Source organism: Schistocerca nitens, chromosome 1 (genome assembly GCF_023898315.1).
Source record: "Schistocerca nitens isolate TAMUIC-IGC-003100 chromosome 1, iqSchNite1.1, whole genome shotgun sequence".
NCBI classification, from domain to species: Eukaryota; Metazoa; Arthropoda; class Insecta; order Orthoptera; family Acrididae; genus Schistocerca; species Schistocerca nitens.
The window spans coordinates 1,048,777,697-1,048,797,048 of record NC_064614.1 but is presented as its reverse complement, the minus strand read 5'-3'; the positions used below and the strand labels follow the sequence as shown (position 1 = coordinate 1,048,797,048).

Below are 19,352 nucleotides of genomic sequence, written 5' to 3'. Positions count from 1 at the left end.
CAGAAGTCCCATAAAACTCACCGTAGACATTAAATACAAAAAGAACCAACCGATTTGCTCCATTTTCCTAAACAGGAGGACGTGTGTAATATTCATACTTTGACCCTGCACTGTAGGTTAGTGACCCCAAAACGATATTTCTGTCGGATATACAAGGGCTGTTCAAAACATCTGACCCTATGTTTTTATCACCAATAGAACCGGAGGTATGAGCTCCGGAAAATCTCGTTTATATGCGTAGCGTTTTGGAACGTGTTGGTAAGCGTTCTGTCGCATGCATGCCGATCACTAAGATCCTTCAAACATTTTTCATTTTCCTCTGGAGTATATGTCGTGGTGTTTCTTTTTCTGCGAATGATAACGTTCTTAATTTATAGTTAGTAACAAAACAACGAAAAGTCCTCGAAAGCTGAAGAGAAGCTGTTGACCTTGTACCTACACACGCTCTTTATTATATTTCCAAAAATTTAGTAACCCATTCACAACGTGTACCCAAGAAGTGTTTCGTAACTCTTTAAGTTTCGAGTGACAGTGCGCATCAGGTCGTCTTATTTTATCGCCCGACATTGATTCTCGCCCCTATCGTAACGATCACACTCGAAAACAAACGGTGAAATTAAAGTTTGGGTGTCCTTATTAAAGATTTGTATTTAGCACTACTCGTACTTTCAAATTAGGTAGGGCGTTAGTAACAATAATCCTGTCCAATTGAGGCCGTGTTTTGTTTGATCTTTATTTGAAGTGTTGTCAAAAACTGTCGGATAAAATTCCGAAGGGCTGGAGTTCGGTTCTTTCCATACAAAATAAAAACACATCATTGCATTACCTAACTGCGTTGTCATTTTGATAAATTACGTGGGGCTGCTGGAAAGTATTTCCCGTGAGCAGTAGTAATGGCGATGAACTAGAACTAGATAACACAGTTTCTTCACATCTCTTTTGACATAGACAGATAGGGTTCGTCATGACGTCGTCCAGAGCTATTCTTCTTGATATGAGAGTGACGCAATTACTTCGTCCCAATTTATGTCCGGAAAATCTTGCATCTGCGACAAGTTATACACTGAGACTACTTATAATTCTGCAGATTATAGCCACACAACTTCCTTAACCTTGTTAATAAAGTTTCGGCGCACTGTAATGACCTCTTTCGACTGTGCGCGCCAGAGCGCTGACTGCACCACAGTACTGCCGACAAGCGAGTCTCACTCTCTTAATCTCTGCCATCGGCCACTAAGAGCGTCGAGGTTATCCGAAAAGCCACAAAAGACATGGTGTTGATGAAGCATTACAAAAATGTTTTGTTATAGCTTTAAATAGCAATTTTATTACATTTGAATTGTTAACAAACAATAATAGAGAATTACAGAAAAATAAATCACATTCTGCTTAATTCACAATATTTTGGAGGAAAAAGCATACAAGTGCATACAAACTTTCACGAATTGTGATTTAAAACACATCATTTATATTAACCTGTGTAATCTCCCCACTGGAAAATTACCCTCTATCACGCAATAATTAATAATGGTCAATCAAATCATCCACATTTATTTACGTTTGAAAAGTATCTGATCAGATTTCCTAGTAATATATGCGCCGACAGCTCGTCGACGCCAAGGTATTTTTCTAGTACGTTTATTCCTTGGAACAACAGAGGTACGAAAATGTATGCTCCATGGTTATTATAGAGAGAGAGAGGAACAGCTTCGGAAGTATTCGTTTGAAGATTATCGGATTGCTAAAAGAGTTTTATTTATTCTTCTTCGCGCTAAAGCGGGATAGGAAAGAGGATAGTTTGTGCCGTTAGCGCGATAGTAAAGAGAAAGATAAACTTGTACAAGTAAATTGCAAGAGACTTGGAACCAACACCAAACGGAACATGTATGGAAATGAATCAATATAATTTTGCCTCTGAAATAAGGTTTGTGACCATTTTATTCTAGAGTGAATGACGAATGAGTTCTCTGTCTGAATCATTGATGATTGTCTGGGCCCTGTAATTAATTGGGAAGTTTCAGCTGTGACGAAGAGAGCCTGCAATCTCTGAGTTTAGAAATCGTCCAAAAAGGCTTCGTCCACATCTGAAATTTTAGATCTGTCGTAAACTGAACGAATTGTTCAAACGATCGATTTTCCCAACTGAATGCAGCGCTTAATAATAATAACCAATGCAAAGATCTTTTCTAGCAAGCCAGCCGCTGAATATTAAGACGAAGGGCTCCACCAGAGATTCTACTAGGCTGATTTCAAGTAACTAATATAGTTTAAACTGTATACAGATAAAGAACATTTCTGTGTGAGAGTGAAAGAGCGATAAAGGCGACAGATACACTTCTGTACAGACAAAACATTACACCGAGTTAGCGGCAAGCTGCATTCATATAGACTTTCATCATTTACAAAAGTAATCAAGAATTCAATTATAATGGCCAATCCGTGACAGGACACGTTTTTGGACGTTGTTAAAATAATTTTGTTCTCTGTTTCATGTGAACTACGACGAGACAACTTAACTTGGAAAAGAGAAGAGATACTCGCAGGTGAATTAGTTGGATCTTCAAAGAAAAGCAGCACGCTGGGCGCAGAAAAATGGCCAGATCTATAATTTTGCATTAAAGCTTGCTAGTATTGAGGAAGTAGATGTAGATTTGAACATTTACGAATTGTGTTCATGCTACATGTAGAATGGTTGAACTGCCCTAGTTGCATTTACCTGAATAAGTACTATAAGAAAGTAGCCACAGAAGTATTATTGTGTGAAAGGAGATATATACATATTGACTGTAGAATATTTATATGGTTTTAACTAGGGCAATGTTTAAGATGAGTCAAGCAGAGCAGAGCAACACGCAACAGCCTTCAGCTGTGAGCACGGATGATAGTGATGTAGTAAGAAGTGTGGTAGAACCGATCGCTACAGATAGCGTAATAGAACGCCCTGTAGACACGGCTGGAGATGTAACAGCAGGTATGCAACATGGATTAGATCCATTAGTAATTATCATGAGACAGATGCAGATGATAACCGAGAGCATGAATAATATGAAAATAGATATTAACGCGAAATTAGCCTCAGTTACTGAAGGGCAAAACCATTTGAATACAAAATTAGCCTCAGTTACTGAAGGGCAAAACCATTTGAATACCAAATTAGCCTCAGTTACTGAAGGGCAGGAAAATTTGAAAACCGACATTAACGCGAAATTAGCCTCAGTTACTGAAAGGCAAAACCATTTGAATACAAAATTAGCCTCAGTTACTGAAGGGCAGGAAAATTTGAAAACCGACATTAACGCGAAGTTCGCCTCAGTTAATGAGGGGCAGGAAAATCTGAAAGCTGAGATTAAGCAGCAGTTACACGACAGTTTTTCCGAATTAGAGCAGCGGATAGAGGCGAAGACAAAGGAACTTAAAGATCAGGCCGAAGAGACGGAACGAAAATTAACTGCACAAATAGAATTGGTTAAGGCTCAATGTGAGGAATCTACTCACCGCGTACGTGTAGAAATGAAGGAGTATGTGGCTATTAAGATAGACACCGTACGGGAACAGGTGGAAATGGTTCCGCAATTAGTACAGAAGGAAGATGCCATGTCATGTGCAATTGCGCAACTTCCTGAATTGGCACGTACGCAGACGAACTTAAAGGAAAGTGTGGAACATCTGACAGAACGTCAGGACGTTATAGACCACCAAATTAATGTATTAACGGGTAAACTATCCGAAATCACATTAGAAAACAAAAGGCTAATGTGTGAAAACGTTGAGCAAAATGTTAAAGCAGCATTCCAGAGTCTATGCGGCAAACAGGAAGAGAATTTGTTTGCGAAAGGACTTGAGGAAGTGCGATAGCAGTTAGGTGCTGATTTTGAGCAATGGAAACAAACGATAGCAGAGTCGATAACGCGTTTCACAACAAGGCTCAGAACAAATGAATACCGGCCAGCAGCAGAAGTTGCCAGCGACTATAGAGCCAGTTACTGCACATTCGCACACGATACCGACTTGTGTGAGTAACTCGAATATTAAATTGCCACGAGCTAGTTGTTCGCGCGAAGTTTTATCGGACGGAGATTACGAAAGCCTGTGCCATGCCGAAGAAAAAATGATAAAGCATCGGCAATTTCAGATTTTTAACACTGACAAAAGGGGGGTCCATCCGATTGTTTTTATCAGGAGTTTTAGAGGAGTGCTACCCAGAAATTGGTCGGAGTGGCAGAAGATCAGTTTCGTTACTGGGTATATACAAGGTTCGGGGGCGATCTGGGCCTCGGACATGACGTCTGTTTGTTCGACCTATGACGATTTTGAGAAAGCGTTTTTAGCAAAATTCTGGTCAGAAGGGGTACAGGAACGCCTAAGGCAGGAGGTGCTCTACCCAGAGCCTTTCTCTTTTTCGAAAGGAAGCCTTAGGAAGTATTTTGAGAAATATATAAATAAAACTAGATATTGGGACAGACCTATGCCTTTGCCAGATATAATAAACATACTTAAGGCAAGACTACCAACTAGTATACGGAATCAATTAATTTACGGCAATGATAAAGACTTGGAGTCGTTCCTCACGACGTTAGATCATATAGACATTATAGAAGAGAACAACCAGAAAGCCCACAACAATAGATTCCAATATAGGGAGATAGAACCTCCGCCAAATGGTAGGCAAGGGAACGCACAGAGATCGATAAATAGTGGAGAAACCCCTCAAAATATCAACAATAATACCGGCAATAGTCTTGCGAGGGGCTATCCAAGGAACAACAGGAATGGGAAACGATACAATCCCGTATGGGGGAACGAAAGGAATTTCAGACCGCAAGCATGGAACAATAACGGTAATAGAAAGTGGAACCAACCGGGGGGAATAAACTCAAATAACCAACATCAGTGGGGACGGACATCTACGAATCAACCGGTGATTACCGAAGTGACGGATGATGTCAACCACCAGGCGAATCAAAATCCAACAAACTAGTAAGGACCCACTCGTGCCCCGGAGGAGCGGTCAACAATAGGTTGAGGGGCAACAGGATATGTGTACCAATGCTAACGTACAATGATGGACGATTACTGGCAGATGAATTGACCGAGGAATTAGAACCCAAAGATGAAGATAAGGAACAGGTGGCAGTAGCCGAAGTGCAAGTCATTTTGGAGACTGTACCTATAACGGCGGTTTTAGACACAGCTGCAACCACGAATGTTATTTCGGAGGCTCTATTCAACAAGATCAGAAATATAAGACGAGTACCAATTTTTCCAGTTCAAAATTGTAGAATAATAGGCGCCGTTGGGGCCAGATCGGCTAATGTAAAAGTGCAGTCACTACTTAGTGTAGAAGTAGGAAATGTAGCAATATTAAGCACATTCCTTGTTGTGAAAAATTTGGTGGTAGACTGCATTATCGGAGTCGACAGCCTACGTCAATACGGATGCAGAATAGATTTTAAAACAGGAAAATTTTGGTTAAATGTAAATAAACAAGAAATTGAGTTGGACTTGTTGAAAAAGGAAAGCCTTACCAGGAAATATAATAGTGGGATCAGCGTGCAAGTAATCAGGACTGCACAGAACTCTAAACAGCACGTAAATAATGAGGTCCAAGTCAAAGGAGATTTCGGTCAATTAGTGTATGAGAAGTTAAATGAATCCAACTGCATTACGGAAGATCAGAAGAAGCAGCTCAAAGAATTATTATTAGCGTATGAAAACGTGTTTGACGAAAGGCCAGGAGTTATTAAGGGATACATATGCCATCTCTACGTTAAGCCGCACGAAACATATTGTAGAACTTTCTATCCTGTTCCCTGGAGGTTAAAGGCTCAAGTTCAAAAAGAAATAGATCGCATGTTGAAATGGGATTTGATCGAACCCTCCACAAGCCCATACTTCTCCCCATTGTTGGTCGTGACTTAGCATACCCGGTGTCGAACAAAATAAAAGGATTATTTTCTCATAACGACTTAAAAAAGTATAATGAAGATTAGAAGATAGTGAGTAATGGTGTTCCGAGTGACAGAAATGAACGCTCGTAAAAAAACATAACCATAAACTCTGTGTGTAGTGATAGAAACCTTTAAATTGAAATAGTGAATCAGTAATATAGAGTATAGAAATAGTGACTAACTATTATTATCGAGTGTTGTAAAGAAGATAGTGGAGATAGGCTTCACCTGTGTTGGGGTGAATATAGGACTTTAGCATTGCTAATGTCATCAAGAATGATTAAGGATCTGACTGAACTTCAAGAAAATGAAATGTTTCACGCAATTGACGCTGAATAATCTAAAGAGGTTCCGAGTGAATATTCATATATAATCTCATGTGAACGCTTAGATGTGTAAACGTGTGAAGGAATGTGTTGTGGTAGTGAATTGTGAGTGACGGTTAACGCCGCAAAGATAATTTCCCGCGCAAAACAGTTGACGTTGGCGCGAGAATTAAAATCGATATAGACGATACAGAGATGCTTTGTAAGAGACTCGCACCAAACGCGAGGATAAACTGATTCATGTTGCACTTTAAAAGGAATAGGTGTTATAATTAGAAGTTAAGAGTTTTTAATTTATTAATGAATGATTAAAGAAAGTAAATATTCATAGATTCAGTAGTAATTTAATGGTTCGTGTTCGTTTGAGAATTTTTTGTGAAAAATCCATTTCCATATATGAGCATGGATGAACACCGTATGAATCAGAGAGTAAATGAAAGAGGTGAATCCGCATTTCTCAATGCTAACAACTTTTACATTTCAGCGCTCAAACGTAAAAATATATGTATTTAAAATAAAAGGTTTTGAGTATAGCTAAATTATATGACTTATCAAGGAAATATGGATGATGTCTTGGTATAAAATGAACTACACTTTCCATTATTCGATGATTTGAATCCAAAATCTATAGTAAGTTACATGAATCCTTTAAATTACGAAGAACAAATCAGTGATAGAAAATCTGTGAAAACTTTTGGACTTATAAGCACAAGTGGGGAGGCAAAGTAAAAAAGAGTATTCAAACGAGAAAATCGGATGATGCTTTTGGCAACATCATTAAGTAATCGTTGAATTCCGTGAAGTATGTCGTAACAAAAAGGATCCATGAAGCCATAAGGATTTTGCTTTCAAAAAGGAGAATCTTGGACGGTGCAACCTAATCAGTTCTCTTACAGGAAGAGTTTCCCTTTTGGTCATTGCTAATTCTTTTGGAATGAATGTTGCATGTGAATTCGAGTATCCCTGTTCCTTCTACTCTTCCCATTGTGGGCCGCGTAGAAGATCAACTACAGAGTGGGCCGCGTAGAAGACCGACTACAAATGTGGACGTCGGGGACATGCAAGACCCGGGGGAGTTTAGCACCGCAAGATATTGTACTAGAAGCAAGATTGTAAAACGCGAATTCACGTTATTTATTGTAAAACGTTTTTTTTGCTAGAGGCACAAACCACTCTTCTCCAAATTGTGATACAAATTGATCCCTGTCTTTCCTTTAGAGATGAATTTCAAAATTATTTTTGTTCTTCTATAGGCTTTCTTATCTTCTATGTACCGTAGGCTGGGGGTCTAAGCTTAAGAGGTTTTCCAAGGTTTCCCTGCTTAAGAAAGTTCCCGAATGGGTAGACCCTCACATCCGTTCATGAAAGATCATCTTCCTTGGTTGTGCACAGCAAACATAACACCTAGATGCACGTAAAAGCAATACAGCCGCGGTACCTGTCTCTTCATTTCTTCTGTCTTCAACCTTTCTTTCCTTCGTCTGTCTCAAACATAATATTCCTTTTCAGTCGGAGGACTGACAATCATCACTTCCGGGTTATCCACGCTAATAGATAGCTCGCGAAGTGTGTTCGGTAAATCAAAATTGAGCTCACAAACTTCGCTCGCTGCGAGGGGCATTGTAATCTCCCCACTGGAAAATTACCCTCTATCACGCAATAATTAATAATGGTCAATCAAATCATCCACATTTATTTACGTTTGAAAAGTATCTGATCAGATTTCCTAGTAATATATGCGCCGACAGCTCGTCGACGCCAAGGTATTTTTCTAGTACGTTTATTCCTTGGAACAACAGAGGTACGAAAATGTATGCTCCATGGTTATTATAGAGAGAGAGAGGAACAGCTTCGGAAGTATTCGTTTGAAGATTATCGGATTTCTAAAAGAGTTTTATTTATTCTTCTTCGCGCTAAAGCGGGATAGGAAAGAGGATAGTTTGTGCCGTTAGCGCGATAGTAAAGAAAAAGATAAACTTGTACAAGTAAATTGCAAGAGACTTGGAACCAACACCAAACGGAATATGTATGGAAATGAATCAATATAATTTTGCCTCTGAAATAAGGTTTGTGACCATTTTATTCTAGAGTGAATGACGAATGAGTTCTCTGTCTGAATCATTGATGATTGTCTGGGCCCTGTAATTAATTGGGAAGTTTCAGCTGTGACGAAGAGAGCCTGCAATCTCTGAGTTTAGAAATCGTCCAAAAAGGCTTCGTCCACATCTGAAATTTTAGATCTGTCGTAAACTGAACGAATTGTTCAAACGATCGATTTTCCCAACTGAATGCAGCGCTTAATAATAATAACCAATGCAAAGATTTTTCTAGCAAGCCAGCCGCTGAATATTAAGACGAAGGGCTCCACCAGAGATTCTACTAGGCTGATTTCAAGTAACTAATATAGTTTAAACTGTATACAGATAAAGAACATTTCTGTGTGAGAGTGAAAGAGCGATAAAGGCGACAGATACACTTCTGTACAGACAAAACATTACACCAAGTTAGCGGCAAGCTGCATTCATATAGACTTTCATCATTTACAAAAGTAATCAGAATTTCATTATACCTGCTATTGCAGCATGCAAACAGGAAATGATACACAGTATTTTTATGTCTAATATACAGAAAACAATTTGAAACCCCGTCTTCCAATCTCAAGAAAGTTCTGAAGCCTTGTGAACTTTAGTTTTCAAACTACAAGAAGGGTACTTATACGCCTTTGCTGCTGATGCCCTCAATTAATAATCCATGTGCACAATTAAAAATCGTTCGATGTTTGATTTCACAGATAGTTCAAATGGTTCAAATTACTCTAAGCACTATGGGACTCAACATCTGAGGTCATCAGTCCCATAGAACTACTTAAACCTAACTAACCTAAGGACATCGCACACGTCCATGCCTGAGGCAGGATTCGAACCTGCGACCGTAGCGGTCGCGCGGTTCCAGACTGTAGCGCCTGAATCGCTTGGCCACACCGGCCGGTCACAGATAGTAACATAGTTTTACAATCTTTCATGTCCGCTTATTATTGATTCACAATAACAACACAAGTTAACAATAAATTTTAGGAAAAATTTGAAATTTATGATCTTGTTACTTTATAACTTTCGCGTGAAACAATAAGCTTACAGGCTTGGAAAGATTAGTATATCCAAGAAAGTAGAATATGTGCAAATGCTGTCATGTTCGAATTTAAGCTCTGTTAGTGTGTTTGCATGAAAATAATAATGAATTAATTTTATAATAACACAATTTTTGTTGTTTCATTTCTGCTCACATGAAGACAACATTTTGCCACGTTGTTGTTGTGGTCTTCAGTCCTGAGACTGGTTTGATGCAGCCCTCCATGCTACTCTATCCTGTGCAAGCTTCTTCATCTCCCAGTACCTACTGCAACCTACATCCTTCTGAATCTGCTTAGTGTATTCATCTCTTGGTCTCCCTCTACGATTTTTACCCTCCACGCTGCCCTCCAATGCTAAATTTGTGATCCCTTGATGCCTCAAAACATGTCCTACCAACCGATCCCTTCTTCTAGTCAAGTTGTGCCACAAACTTCTCTTCTCCCCAATCCTACTCAATACCTCCACATTAGTTACGTGATCTACCCACCTTATCTTCAGCATTCTTCTGTAGCACCACATTTCGAAAGCTTCTATTCTCTTCTTGTCCAAACTGGTTATCGTCCATGTTTCACTTCCATACATGGCTACACTCCATACAAATACTTTCAGAAAAGACTTCCTGACACTTAAATCTATACTCGATGTTAACAAATTTCTCTTCTTCAGAAACGACTTCCTTGCCATTTCCAGTCTACATTTTATATCCTCTCTACTTCGACCATCATCAGTTATTTTACACCCTAAATAGCAAAACTCCTTTACTACTTTAAGTGTCTCATTTCCTAATCTAATCCCCTCAGCATCACCCGATTTAATTTGACTACATTCCATTATCCTCATTTTGCTTTTGTTGATGTTCATCTTATATCCTCCTTTCAAGACACTGTCCATTCCGTTCAACTGCTCTTCCAAGTCCTTTGCTCTCTCTGACAGAATTACAATGTCATCGGCGAACCTCAAAGTTTTTACTTCTTCTCCATGAATTTTAATACCTACTCCGAATTTTTCTTTTGTTTCCTTTACTGCTTGCTCAATATACAGATTGAATAACATCGGGGAGAGGCTACAACCCTGTCTCACTCCTTTCCCAACCACTGCTTCCCTTTCATGCCCCTCGACTCTTATAACTGCCATCTGGTTTCTGTACAAATTGTAAATAGCCTTTCGTTCCCTGTATTTTACCCCTGCCACCTTCAGAATTTGAAAGAGAGTATTCAAGTTAACGTTGTCAAAAGCTTTCTCTAAGTCTACAAATGCTAGAAACTTAGACAACGAATTACAGGCAAACGTAAAGAAGTGGCGGAAAGCACAGGCGCCTACGTTATATGAGGAGGTTTTTGGAAAGTTGGTGCAAAACTACGACAAATTGTAGGTTAGCAAACTTTTGCAAATATATATTCTTTTGCAAATACATATTCTAAGAACGAAATCGGTCATAGCACTGTAAATATGGTTAATTATACTGTTGATTTTCATTAATTATCAAAACAATAAATGTTCTCGCAAAAAGGCGGACCCTCTTTAATTCAGAGGTACTTGTTCACTCTTTTGGGTGCTCGAATATTTGCATTCGAACGTAAGGCAAATCTCATTTGTACAAGTTCCCGCCTTGGAGGGAGCGACACAGGTCTCGGAATCAGTTTATGTAGTACTAGCAGCTGCTACCAGGCACGGCGAGCACGCTCAAGTGGGAGCACGTCTCGTGACGGCGTTATGCCGGCAGCTGGTGGCCGGAAGGTCGCGTGCTGAGGCCGGCGGCTTTGCCTCGCTCCGCCCTGCTGTGCTGGTGCTGCCTCATTAGGGCGACTCGCAATCAGGGGTCGGCGAGGCCGGCAGGCAGGCAGCCCGCGGTGCTGCTCTCGATAGCGCCGGCACGTGCCTGGCTGCCTGCCTGCTGCCTGCCAACAGGGGCGCCGGCACTGTGTCGTCTTCTGCTGTGCCGCTGCCGCCGTCACTGCCAGGGGCACCGTCTCCACGGATAAGATCGCGGACAACTGTAGCTGCTCTCAGAACACGAAGACGTTTATCAAAAAATATGCTACTTACCATTACAACTGCAGTGACATGAAGGGTGGCAGTTCACTAAATTACCGCGCTCATTTTAACGTGGCCGTCGACTTTTACAATGTAAGCACTTTTACCATTAGGACATATTGATCATAGGCTAATTGGTCACCCATCGTCGAGTTACAACAGAATTATTTCAAGCACACGTAGTAGCCTGCGAGTACCCGCCAGGGTAGCCGAGCGCGCAAACGCGCTGCTTCCTGGACTCGGGTAGGCCTGCCGGCCCCGGATCGAATCAGCCCGGCGGGTTAACGCCGACAGCCTGGATGTGGTTTTTAGGCGGTTTTCCACATCCCGATTGGTGAATAACGGGCTGGTCCCCACGTTCCGCCTCAGTTGCAGATATTTGCAACACGTCCGCACTATTTCACGATTTACACTAGACGCAGGCAGTTGGGGTACACTGATTCCGTCCTGGGGGGTACAGGGTGGCGGCAGGAAGGGCATCCGGCCATCCCTAACACTAACATTACCAAATCAGTTTCACCGCGCCGATCCTGCGATCGCTGCGGGACTATGGCGTAAGCGAAAGAAAGCCTGTGGGCACTGCGCACTATCTGATCAAAAGTGTCCTGACACCCCTGTGTAATCCGGAATTGACCACCAGATGTCACGATAGATGGACCCGCTAGAAGAAATATAGGCGAGGAGTATTCTGTTGTCTGGTGACAAGCAATAACAGAGAAATAGGCGAGTCAGCAGGTCTCAGTGACTTCGAATGTGGGCAGGTCTGTTCAAAATTACTCTAGGATTGACAGCTACGACCTAGGTAGTAGGGGTAAAGCCACACGTAAGGCACAGACGGCATACGGCCAATCCCACGATTGTAGCAGCAGGAAGCACCCGAAACTGCCAAACCTCCACCCTACTACCAAAACACTTCGCGCCTGCACGGTTTCGAGTTTTAGGCACCTTGCTGTCCTGTGTAACCGTTACAGTCTGTTATTGTCCGCCCACCGGTAGACGAGTAGTGCCGGCACGGTAAGTCAGCGTGTTCGGCCAGAGAACTGGTTGGCCTCTATAATAAAAAAACTGAGTGAAATGATCAACAACTAACTTCAACGGATGTCATGTGACGTCCACAATGACCAAATACAACGTTCAGTCACGATAAAAAAAAAAAAGTGGTCAGCGCGACAGACTGTCAATCCTAAGTGCCCGGGTTCGATTCCCGGCTGGGTCGGAGATTTTTCTCCGCTAAGGGACTGGGTGTTGTCTTGTCCTAATCATCATCATTTCATTCCCATATTCCCATCGATGCGCAGGTCGCCGAAGTGGCGTCAAACCGAAAGACTTGCAACCGGCGAACGGTCTATAGTCTGTCTGTAAACTCAAGAGCGAGCAGCGCTTTTGGTGGGGGAAGTGGCCTTTCCCGGAAGAACCCTGCCACTGGCCTACAGGGCAACCGAAAATCAGTTGCCCGTTGCCTATCTAGCGGTGTAGTTCGGCGTGCAGTGGTATACGTCGTTTCTGTTCGTGGGATCCTAGTTGCCAATCTCAGTCAGTTGACTCAGTGTACTCACCGATATACTTCGGTATCCGGAAGTGATGCATAATCGCACTGCATTGCAAGAAAATGTGCAGAATACGAAGAAGATATTTGTGCAGAACGAGCGTTCGATCGTCTCTAACGTTATTACCGCTTGTGTTTAGGAGGCTACACAAAAAGAACTGTTGGCTAATATTACCAGTCCCAATCAAAGGGCTGCAGTTTATGCAAACGTCAGCCTCGCCAAAATAGGACGCATAAGGAAAAAGAAGGCGCATGGATTACTGGAATTGCCGCGAAGGAAAACTAATAATTTAGGAAGGAAACCCATCGTTATAGACAGTTTCACAAAATCGGTCATTCGACAAACGATGGAGGACTTTTACGTAAACCAAAAAATAATGCCCACATTACGGAAATTACTCACTGGCGTGGAACAATGAATACATTTTCGTTGAAGAAAGATGTTTTACACAAGACATTGCGTGAAATGGGATTTACCTGGAAATAGTTTTCAGACATGTTTACGAAGACAGTGACAAAAAAAGCAGTGCGAATCGAACTAATACAACACACGTAATTATAAATTTCTGGTTACTTTTTAAACACTGTTCGTGTTGCAAGAAAAATTCTGCTCTTTAGTAGAAACACAAAGTAAGAACAAGCCTTAAATTCTACAGACTGATTGCACCATATCTGGTTCGTCTTACGAATAGAGGAACATACATTCATATGAATAGGCATTCGGTTCTATGTTTGTAGTAGAATCCTGACTTCAGTTCTTATGTTACTATTATTTACTCTATAATGTTTTGTTTCGAAGAAGCTATCGTCTTTTGTTTTCCTTATAATCTTAACGCATTTGTCTAAAAATAAACGCAGCCGAGACGTATCTGTACACGGTGTCGTCACAGATTTAAAGCGCGCGCCGCGGCAGGACCGGTACTACGTTGTGGAACAGCCTGTAGAAGCGCCCTGTGACGTAGCTGGGTAGGCAGAGTGGGGACTCGCGCGCTCGCTCTTCAGTTTACCGACAGACTATACCCGACGGGAGGCCCTAGTCACACGACGACATTCTGTTATTTTGTTTGTTGTCGTTTCTACTGTTCCATGAGTTATGTTATCTGTTGTTACTGTTATTTGTCCTGTGATACTGAACAGTGTCAGAAAGAAGTTCGCGGAAAATTATCAGTAGAAAAGTTCAGCGTCACTCTCTTGGTCAGGGCATTACCGTTTGAGATCAGTTGAGAGAATTTATTTGGACGTTGTGTGCCTACTTTGAGACTTTCATTTTCATAGGAAAGCTCCCCTTAGAAAAATTAGTGAATTACTGTGCTGGTAACCTCTTACGTTATTTGATTTTCAAACAGCCTAGCAGAACTGAATGTACTCAGACATTTCTCTCTTTACTTTTTCTGATCAACACTAAACTGACACACAATATTTTTAGCGTAACGCAATCTGACTTTCAAAAATCCCTAGAAAAGAATGGCCCTGACTAGCAACAACCTATACCTTTCATGAATCACCTCACAAAAATCTTCGTTACTCGAACTACTGCAATACAGCGAGCGCCACTACTGCCAGCTAAATAAAACATTCTAACTACTGAAGGCATTAACTACTGATTGGCATGGTCAGCAAATGAAAGATTTTGATAGATAACAAACAATATATTTACCTTAATAATGTTCAAAAGTCATAGTATATATATATATATATATATATATATATATATATATATATATATATATATATATATCAGTTCATGATATCCAGTTTTACAAATTTACTCTTTCTGGCGGACACACGTCCAGATCGTCCGCTCCTGAAATTCTGCCATCTCTCTCCCCACATCCACCGCTGCTGACGGCTCACCTCCAACTGCGCAACGCTACGCGCTGTTCACATCCAACTGCCCAACACTACAATAGCGAATATTCTAACAATGCCAACCAGCCACACACTGCACACAGCACAGCCAGTGATTTTCATACAGAGCGCTACGTGACGCTACCAACATAAAAACCTAAACAGCCTACTTACAGTATGTGTACAATTACAACGTCCTTTACACACACGTTTCTGTTTCTAACGTCCCGTACACTGTTTTAGCTCAGTATATAAAGTGCGCTTTTACTCGCCGATAGCGACGTTACAGCAATCAAGATCACGAATTCACAGTTCTGGCGGAAACAGTGCCACACGTCATAAGCAGTTTAAAAGTATCCACAGCGACAGGTATTTAATGCGTGCAGGAGTTCATTAAGCCAACGGCCTCGCCACAGTGGTAACACCGGTTCCCATCAGATCACCGAAGTTAAGCGCTGTCCGGCTGGGCTAGCACTTGGATGGGTGACCATCCGGTCTGCTGAGCGCTGTTGGCAAGCGGGGTGCTCTCAGCCCTTGTGAGGCAAACTGAGGAGCTACTTGATTGAGAAGTATCCGCTCCGGTCTCGTAAACTGACATGCGGCTGGGAGAGCGGTGTGCTTACCACATGCCCCTCCATGTCCACAGCCAGTGACGCCTATGAGCTGAGGATGACACGGTGGCCGGACGCTACCGTTGAGCCTTCCAAGGCCTGTTCGGACGGGGTTTAGTTTAGTTTTAGCAGTTCATTATGTTGTAAAAGAGATAGTAACTCGAAAGCATATTAGTCTGTGCAGTTCGGTTAGCTGCAAACATTTCAGGTCTCACAACGAAAATCACAGTCCATTTGCACAAGTATTGTCACAGCTGTTTGTAGTACTCTACGATATTCACAGTACTTAAACTGTCTAACATTTTGTTCCAACATATTTTCAATATCGAAGACAAGATCCAACTATTAGCCAGCTGTGGGATGTACAATATTATTTTCCCTGAATGATAGGTTTTATACTGGTCAGTCAGGCAGAGATATAGCAACTAGGCAGACTGAACATGAACGCAGCTGGAGGTTACACAATTATGACTTCCCGTTTGCTGAGCATGTACTGAATGAAGGCCACAGCAATCAGCCACAGTTCCATGTCCTTCACTTAGCTAAGAAAGGTCAAAAACTCAACATATAAGTATCCCTGTTAATCAACAAAAACCTGGTCCGCAGTCCTGGTTTAGTATTCAATGACCAAACATAGCACAATGCTTCTCTTCTAAATTTCCCTTAACCCTCACAGTTTTCAAATGGTTCATATACTGAGTGTTCCTTTCTATTTCTCCATTTTTTCATTTATTTTATTTTGATTGCCTATGTAGCCTATATATTCTGTTGTTACAGATTTAATCTGATACTGTATCCCTTTCCATACAGAATACCTCTTCACGCTATTCTGTAGTGTGCTTGCCAAGTACTAATTTTATTTGAATTGAGATTCCTAATTTAATTTTAATTGCTATATAGTCCCTATTTTTCGAGTTTAATTTTAAAGTCCTTCGGGGTCTGCTCTCTTTATTTTTATTTAGTTTTCAAGTTTTAACAGTTTAATTGTATTACCACTTCAATGCCAAAGATGACATTTACGTTGAGTAAATGCCTCTCGCTAGATCGGCAACACTTTTCCAATATTATCTACAAATTTGCTTCTTTAACAGCGATAGCGAGTCTATTAACGATCTTGTAAGCCGAAAACCAGTTAGCTAACTAAACTAATCCTGAGAACATAGACAATATTTTGCCTTCCATTTAAGATTATTGTTATTGTTTGCATCAGCATGACAATGCACGCTGTCATAAAGCAGCACCTGCAAGTTACCATTCCTGAAAAGGACTGGCCTACACAGAGGCCCGACTGGAACCCAACGAAACACATTTGAGATGAGCTGGAACTTCGACTTCATTCCGAACCCCAGCGTTGAACATCACTACGTCCTCTGGTTTCGGTTGGGGAAGACTAGGCCGCCATTCCTCCACAGACGTTCAGACTCCTCACTGAAAGCGTCCGCAGCAGAGTACACATTACTGGATAAATCAAGTCTTTCACTCACTTTCAGTATTTCATTAGAGATATAATTTTATCTTTGATGGGTTAAATAGTCATTAAAACAATAGGATCAGTCACAGTAGGTATTTTGGAAATTCAAAAAAATTTAAACTTGCATTTACAAAGTTTGAACCATATATCTGTGCTGCTGGGTTTATGCACTGTCAAAGTAGGCAACGTAATTTTTGTTATAGGTTGACATTCCCCCTCCCCACCTTTCTGCTCTTTCTCTCTCTCTCTCTCTCACTCTCTCTCACACACACACACACACACACATACACACACACACATATTCACACACCGACACACACACACTCCCACTCTCTCTCACTGTGTCTCCAGTGTAATTTTATGTTTAGTACTCTGTAGCGTTAAACTGCTGGGGCTCTCTTTACCCCACTACCAGTTCGATTGGTATTGGCTGAAAAGTCTCTGACTGTGCAATGAATGGTTACACTTTTACAGAAATAAAAAGTATTAAACAACGGCTACTCCGTCCTTTGACTTTATTGCCCCATATAATAGCATCCATCAACCGCCATTCCACAGCATTGGTCGTCACATAAAATGCCGACCACTGACTACGCGTCTCCATAGCCAACAACAGATAATTTCTTTGACCTACGTAGTGCTGCTCTGTCCTAAATGTTAACAAAATTCCTAAAAATGATGATGCACTCTTAGTACACCTTCGAGTGCTTCCATGTTACACTACTGGCCATTAAAGTTGCTACACCACGAAGATGACGTGCTGCAGACGCGAAATTTAACCGACAGGAATAAGATGCTGTGATATGCAAATGATTAGCTTTTCAGAGTATTCACATACGGTTGGCGCCGGTGGAGATACCTACAACGTGCTGACATAGGAAAGTTTCCGACCGATTTCTCATACACAAACAACAGTTGACCGGTGTCGCCTGGTGAAACGTTGTTGTGATGCCTCGTGTAAGGAGGAGAAATGCGTACCATCACGTTTCCGACTTTGATAAAGGTCGGATTGTAGTCGATCGCGATTGCGGTTTATTGTATCGCGATATTACTGCTCGCGTTGATCGAGATCCAATGACTGTTAGGAAAATATGGAATCGGTGGGTTCAGGAGGGTAATACGAAACGCCCTACTGAATCCCAATGGCCTCGTATCACTAGCAGTCGAGACGACAGGCATCCGCATGGCTGTAACGGATCGTACAGCCAGGTCTCGATCCCTGAGTCAACAGATGGGGAAGTTTGCAAGACAACAGCAATCTACACGAACAGTTCGACGACGTTTGCAGTAGCATGGACTATCAGCTCGGAGACCATGGCTGCGGTTACCCTTGACGCTGCATCACAGACAGGAGCGCCTGCGATGGTGTACTCAACGACGAACCTGGGTGCACGAATGGCAAAACGTCATTTTTTCGGATGAATCGAGGTTCTGTTTATAGCATCATGATGGCCGCATCCGTGTTTGGCGACATCGCGGTGAACGCACATTGGAAGCGTGTATTCGTCATCGCTACACTGGCGTATCACCCGGCGTGATTGTATGGGGTGCCATTGGTTGCACGTCTCGGTCACCTCTTGTTAGCATTGGCGGCAATTTGAACAGTGGACGTTACATTTCAGATGTGTTACGACCCCTGGCTCTACCCTTCATTCGATCCCTGCGAAACCCTACATTTCAGCAGGATAATGCACGACCGCATGTTACAGGTCCTGTACGGTCCTTTCTGGACACAAAAAATGTTCGACTGCTACCCTAGCCAGCACATTCTCCAGATCTCTCACTAATTGGAAACGTCTGGTCAATGGTGGACGAGCAACTGGCTCGTCACAATACGCGAGTCACTACTCTTTATGAACTGTGGTATCGTGTTGAAGCTGTATGGGCAGCTGTACCTGTACACGCCATCCAAGCTCTGTTTGGCTCAATGCCCAGGCGTATCAAGGCCGTTATTACGGCCAGAGGTGGTTGTTCTGGGTACTGATTTCTCAGGATCTATGCACCAAATTGGGTGAAAATGTAATCACATGTCTGTTCTAATATAATATATTTGTCCAGTGAATACCCGTTTAATATCTGCATTTCTTCTTGGTGTAGCAATTTTAATGGCCAGTAGTCTATTTGAAGCTTTATACAATAACCGAAAAATTGTCATTGATAAATACGAAAAATGAAATTCGTGTTTTGCACAGACAATACAAAAGCTGAAATATTTCCACGTGCCACTAACAAGTGTCATTGGTTGCTAGTTTTGTAACACACTGTCGCATATACTAAGTCGTTTCAAAGAAAGTTATAGAATAAATGGAGTAAGGAAAATTAATTATGTGTCTGCGCCTCGAATTTACTGTCATTACAGTTACTGTATAGCAGGAAGAATACATCATTAAATTTGTAGGTGATTTGCTAGTACAGAGCACGCAAATTAAGTTCCCCG

The 19,352-nt window shown here is 41.6% G+C and overlaps 1 pseudogene; it reads left to right on the top strand.

Moving 5' to 3' along the window:
- Positions 1-15,230: 15,230 nt before the first annotated feature.
- LOC126203352 (5S ribosomal RNA) lies at positions 15,231-15,348 on the top strand (annotated as a pseudogene).
- Positions 15,349-19,352: the final 4,004 nt, after the last annotated feature.